Raw genomic sequence first — 5,965 nt, forward strand, 5'->3', positions numbered from 1 at the left:
AAACTCTAAGAATCCTGGAAGAAAATCTAGGAAACACCATTCTGGACATTGGCTTCAGGAAAGAATTTGTGGCTAAGTCCTAAAAAGCAACTGCAACAAAAACAAAACTTGACAAGTGGGTCCTAATTAAACTAAAGAGCTTCTGCACAGCAAGATAAACTATCAAAAAGTAAATAGACAGCCAACAGGATGGGATAAAATATTTGCAAACTATGCAGCTGGTAAAGATCTAATATCTAGCATCTTTAAGGAATTTAAACAAATCAACAAGCTAAAAACAACCCACTTAAAAATGGGCAAATGACATAGAGAGACACTCCTCAAAGGGAGACATGGAAGTAGCCAATAAATATATTTTAAAAATGCTATACTTCACTAATTATCAGAGAAATGCAAATCCAAACCACAATGTGGGGAGTCAAGGAAAAGGGTGGGAGGAGGGTTAGGGAGAAAAGACTACCCATTGGGTACAGCGTACACTGCTCAGGTGATGGGTGTACCAAAATCTCAGAAATCACCACTAAAGAACTTATTCATGTAACCAAACACTATCTGTTCCCCAAAAACCTATTTAAATTTTAAAAATTCTTAAAAAAAATTAAAAAACCTGAATGAGATACCATCTTGTACCAGTCAAAATGGCTATTATTAAAAAGTCAAAAAAAAAAAAAAACACAGATGATGGTGAAGTCGTGGTGAAAAAGAAATGCTTACACACTGTTAGTGGAAATGTAAATTAGTTCAGACACTGTGAAAAACAGTGTGGACATTTTTCAAAGAACTTAGAACTACCATTTGACCCAGCAATCCCATTACTGGATATATCCAAAAGAAAATAAAATCTTTCTACCAAAGAAATACACGCACACCTATGTTTACTGCAACACTATTCACAATAGCAAAGACGTCATCATTGATAGGTGCTCATCAATGGCGGATTGGATAAAGAAAATGTAATACATCTATAACAAGGAATACTACTCAGCCATAAGAAAGAATAATATCATGTTCTTCTGTAGCAACATGGATGTACCTGGAGGTCATTATCCAAAGCAAATTAATGCAGGAACAGAAAACCAAACCAGTTTTCCTCTAATTCTTCATTTTCCTAATTATAAATGAGAACCTAACACTGGGTACTCGTGGACGTAAAGATGGAAACAATAGACACTGAGGACTACCAGAGAGGGTAGGGCTGGAGGGGAGCAGGTATTGAAAAACTACCTATTGGGTACTATGCTCAGTACCTGGGTGGGATCCAACTTCAGCATCACACAAGATACCCAGGTAACAATTCTGCACATGTACCCTCTGGATCTAAACTAAGAGTTGAAAAAAAAAAAAGCATAAAATAAAAATAAAAGGAAAAGTAAAAATGCTGTACCTGTGGAGGGCAAATGAGATAAGCAGTATTCTTTTAAGAAAGTTAGTCTAGTCAGGTTTATTTCTGACTTTATTGGGATATATTATATCACGGTCAGTCAACTTAATAGAGAGGATATGATTTAACACAGGATTTATTTTTTATTCTTATGATACATAATGAAAAAAGACTTTACCTGCAACGTCTTGAATTGCTTTCTCCGTAAATGCTTAGTTTTGAAATTTTCATTGAATTAGCACAACAGAAAAGTCAACTACTATTGTCTTCACTAGTCTCCCATATGGATTTGTTTTCCTGCAAGCACATACACAGACATACATAGACACACACACACACACACACACACACACACACACACATACGGCACCACTGTCCAAACACAAGAAGAAAGGAGATACTGGTACACCAAGAAAAGTAATTGGTACATTACGTCATAGTGAGCTTACTCCATAAGTCTTGCTAACTAGTGGGAGACAAATACAGCATACAGTGAAATACACAAAATTTATCTAAAGAAAAATCCCTTCCAAAATGGAATACTTACATAAATATTAAAGTATGATAAAGTATTTTGCATTTACTCTGAATATTTTTATAAACCTTCAAAGAATATAACTAGAGATTTTATTGACATATTTAATGTAAATGTACAGTGGTAGAGGATAATTTCTAGAAGAGATAAAAATATTAGATTTTACTATTAGCTAAATTCACCTCAGATATTTATATCCATAATCCTTAACATGACACAACCTGATTTTTAAAGAAATCTTAAAGCAAACTCATTTGTAATTAGGTGTGAAATAAAGCTAAATTAAAATTATAAATATAGTATTATATTAAAAAGGTTAAACATCTCTGTAAGCTACGTAGGAACTTTTGAAGTTGTTTTCTATAGATATATAGGCATAATTTAGAAATTTCAGCTTAATTTTTCAAAAGTTTTCAAGAAAACAGAGTAATTCAACAGCTATGATTTTATTTTTATTATATAAAAATTTTGCTCAATGTATGATGCTGAAGAAAAGCCAAATTGTAATCCTAAAAAAAGTATTGAGCCCTGAATATTAATCTCAGATTTACGTGCTAACTGAAAAACTCTATTCCCTTTTCCATGACTTGCACTTTTCTGTACAACTTTTATAGAAATTGGGAAAATATTGAAAGAAAACAAAATCTTTCTACCAAAAAGACACATACACTTGTATGTTCACTGAAGCATTATTCACAAAAGCTGCACACCTACAACCATCTAATATTTGACGAAGTTGACAAAAATAATCAAGCAGAGTTTTCGTAGTCAACTCAAGGAGAGAATATATTGTCTCATATTTTGTAAGTCAGTTCAAATTTTACATTTCATGTACTTATATCTTGTGAATTTTCAGAGTCTGAGATAGATATGAACTCTTGCATAATATTTTACAATATCTCTAAAAATACTGATACTGTTCAGTGTTAATATTGTTATTTTATACCATGTAGATGATTAGTGATTGAACAATATAAGTATTTTTAGAGATGTTGTAAGACATTATGAAATAAAATAAAGATCTTCTTTATATTCCTTGTTTCAGGAAACTTTGTATCCCACTGTTACTAAGTAATCAATGCATGATTTTAGCATTTCTAAATAATCAATGTATGTTTTTAGTGTTTAATTTTGGGCTTACCCACAGACATCTTCCCAATTCTTATTCGTTCTTATTATAATCCAAAGCATGGGTTTCTACACTCTTTAACTGCCTTGAAAATATGTTTTTATATGTTTTTTGTACAGTAACATTTTATAAAATAAAATGATTTTTTTCCCATAGAACTGCACTGTAGAGGCTGGGAGCACAGGCTCATGCCTTTAATCCAAGCACTTTGGGAGGCCGAGGCAGGAGGTTCACCTGAGGTCGGGAGTTGGAGACCAGCCTGGCTGGCACTGGGAAACCCCTTCTATATTAAAAATACAAAAAAAAAAAAAAAAATTAGACAGGCGTGGTGGTGGGTGCCTGTAATCCCAGCTACTCTGGAGGCTGAGGCAGGAGAATCGCTTGAACCTGTGAGGCAGAGGTTGCAGTGAGCCGAGATTGCACCATTGCTTTCCAGCCCAGGCAACAGAGCTAGACTTCAAAAAAAAAAAAAAGAACTGCACTGTACAATATGGTGTCCAGAAGTCACATCAAGTATCTAAATTTAATTTTAAGTTAATTAAATTTAAATAAAAGTAAAAATTCAGTTCCTCAGTTGCACTAGGCACACTAAAGTCCTCAATAGCTACATATGGCTTCTGATTACCATACGAGACTGTGCAGAAACATTTCCATACTTATATTAAATCAAAAATGACAAAGATGATTAAATAAGCATATAGGAAGATACTTCAGGTGCCCATCATTGAATTCAACTAAGTATTGAAGATTGGAATGGGAGCATTTCCGGACTGGAAAAGTCTCAAGATGGACAACTGGGATGTTGCAAGAAAGGCTAACCGGTGGTTTCAGGCTGCTCCCCCTTAAATCTGGAAAAATGAACATGAACATCCTTCACCAGGAAGAGCTAATCGCTCAGAAGAAACGGGAAATTGAAGCCAAAATGGAACAGAAAGCCAAGCAGAATCAGGTGCCCAGCCCTCAGTCCCCACATCTTGGCGAAATCACAAATGCACGATGGTAGCTTCTCGCAGTAGTTTCTGAAGTTGCAGAAGGACAGACCAGCACAGATGTGCTCCCCTCCCTTCCCCCCCCGCAACCCAGCGGGCCCAGCGCCCCTCCCAGCAAGCTTACCCCAGCGCTGGGAAGAGGTCCCTCCTCATCAGCAGGCGGACAGGCCTGGGGCTGGCCAGCCTGCCAGGCCGGTGAAGAGCTACTCACACGCCAAGCCAGCTGCCCGTGCCGCACCACCCAAGTGTCTTCCAGTCCTCCGAGAAGGACGAGGACGAGGAGGAGCACTACGAGCAGTGGCTGGAGGTCAAAGTTTCACCCCCAGAGGGAACTGAGACTCGGAGTAATAGAGAAATTGGCCCGCTTTGTGGCAGAAGGAGGCCCCGAGACAGAAAAAGTAGCTATGGAGGACTACAACGAAAACGCGGCATCTGCATTTTTGCAGGATAAGAATAGCAAGGAATTCCTCTACTACAGAAAGGTGACTGAGATAAGAAAGGAAGCGCAGAGGTTGCAGTCAGCCTCTCAGAAAGTGTCACTCCCAGAGGATGAAGAGGTCAAGAACCTTGCAGGAAAGTTGGCCAGGTTCGTAGGGGACTGGCATCCGGAGGTGGAAACCACACCTCTCCAGAACAACCGTGAGAACCAGGCATTCAACTTTCTGTAGGAGACCAACTGCCAAGGATACAAGTACTACCGACAGAAGCGGGAGGAGTTCCAAGGCCGGCTCCACAGGCAGCCTCGGGGCACCCGACTGCGGCCAGAAGCGCAAGTCCCGTCCTGAGGCCCTGACAGGGTCCTCGCCTCAGGCCACCACCTGCCTCGTCTGGTCCCCAACTGCGTCTCCCTCCCCTTGTCCCCCGGCATCCCTGTTCCACTCGCCCCAGGGAAGCCAGCCTCCTCAGCCACCGTGAAGAGGAAGCGGAAGAGCCCGCGGAGGCCAGAAAGGAAGCGCTCCTACCTGCTGAGCTGGTGCAGAGGGACATGGACACCTCTCCCTCGCCTCTGTCAGTTCAGGACCTCAAGGGGCTCGGCTATGAGAAGGGGAAGGCCGTGGGTCTAGTGGGCGTCACGGAGCTGTCGGACGCCCAGAAGCAGCAGCTGAAGAAGCAGCAGGAGATGCAGCAGATGTACGACATGATCACGCAGCACAAGCAAGCCATGCAGGACATGCGGCACCAGCACGGCTACCACAGCGACGAGGAGGTGGACAGCGAGCTGGGCACCTGGGAGCACCAGCTGCGGCGCATGGAGATGGACAAGACCAGGGAATGGGCCGAGCGGCTGACAAAGCTGGGCCAGGGCGAGCATTTCATCGTAGACTTCCTGCGTTCGGATGAGCTGGAGAAGTTTATGGGGACCTTCAAGGCCCCGAAGGAGGGCCGTGAGCCTGACAACTCAGAGTACAAGGAGTTCAAGCTGACTGTGGAGAACACTGGCTACCAGATGCTGATGAAGATGGGCTGGAAGGCAGGCGAGGGGCTAGGCTCGGAGGGCCAGGGCATCAAGAACCCGGTCAACAAGGGCACCACCACAGTGGAAGACGTCGGCTTCAGCATTGACCGACCGGCCGGCCGAGCTCTCCAGGGCAGACGACGACTACGAGAGTGCGAGGCCTTCCGCAAGAGGATGATGCTGGCCTACCGCTTCCGGCCCAAACCCCTGAACAACCCCAGACGGCCTTACTACTGAGAGTTCTGGAAACACGTACGAGGGCCGCGCCCTGTAATACAGTCCCAGTGCTCATCAAAAAAAAAAAAAAAAAAAATTGGAATGGGTGGAGGGAGACATTGAGGATTTTACTTTTTAATATTTATTATTTGCATATTCTGCCTGACAACTTCCCCATTGCTCACAAACTATCAAAAATCTCTCCTCTGACTCCTTACCCAGGAAATAAAGGAATCCCAGAACTCAAGGACAAAATTCA

At 41.8% G+C, this 5,965-nt stretch overlaps 1 pseudogene; it reads left to right on the forward strand.

Annotated features, from left to right (window-relative positions):
- Positions 1-3,828: 3,828 nt before the first annotated feature.
- On the forward strand, positions 3,829-5,739 carry LOC105502700 (annotated as a pseudogene).
- Positions 5,740-5,965: the final 226 nt, after the last annotated feature.

The sequence above is a fragment of the Colobus angolensis genome, unplaced genomic scaffold, assembly GCF_000951035.1.
Source record: "Colobus angolensis palliatus isolate OR3802 unplaced genomic scaffold, Cang.pa_1.0 Scaffold80, whole genome shotgun sequence".
NCBI classification, from domain to species: domain Eukaryota; kingdom Metazoa; phylum Chordata; class Mammalia; order Primates; family Cercopithecidae; genus Colobus; species Colobus angolensis.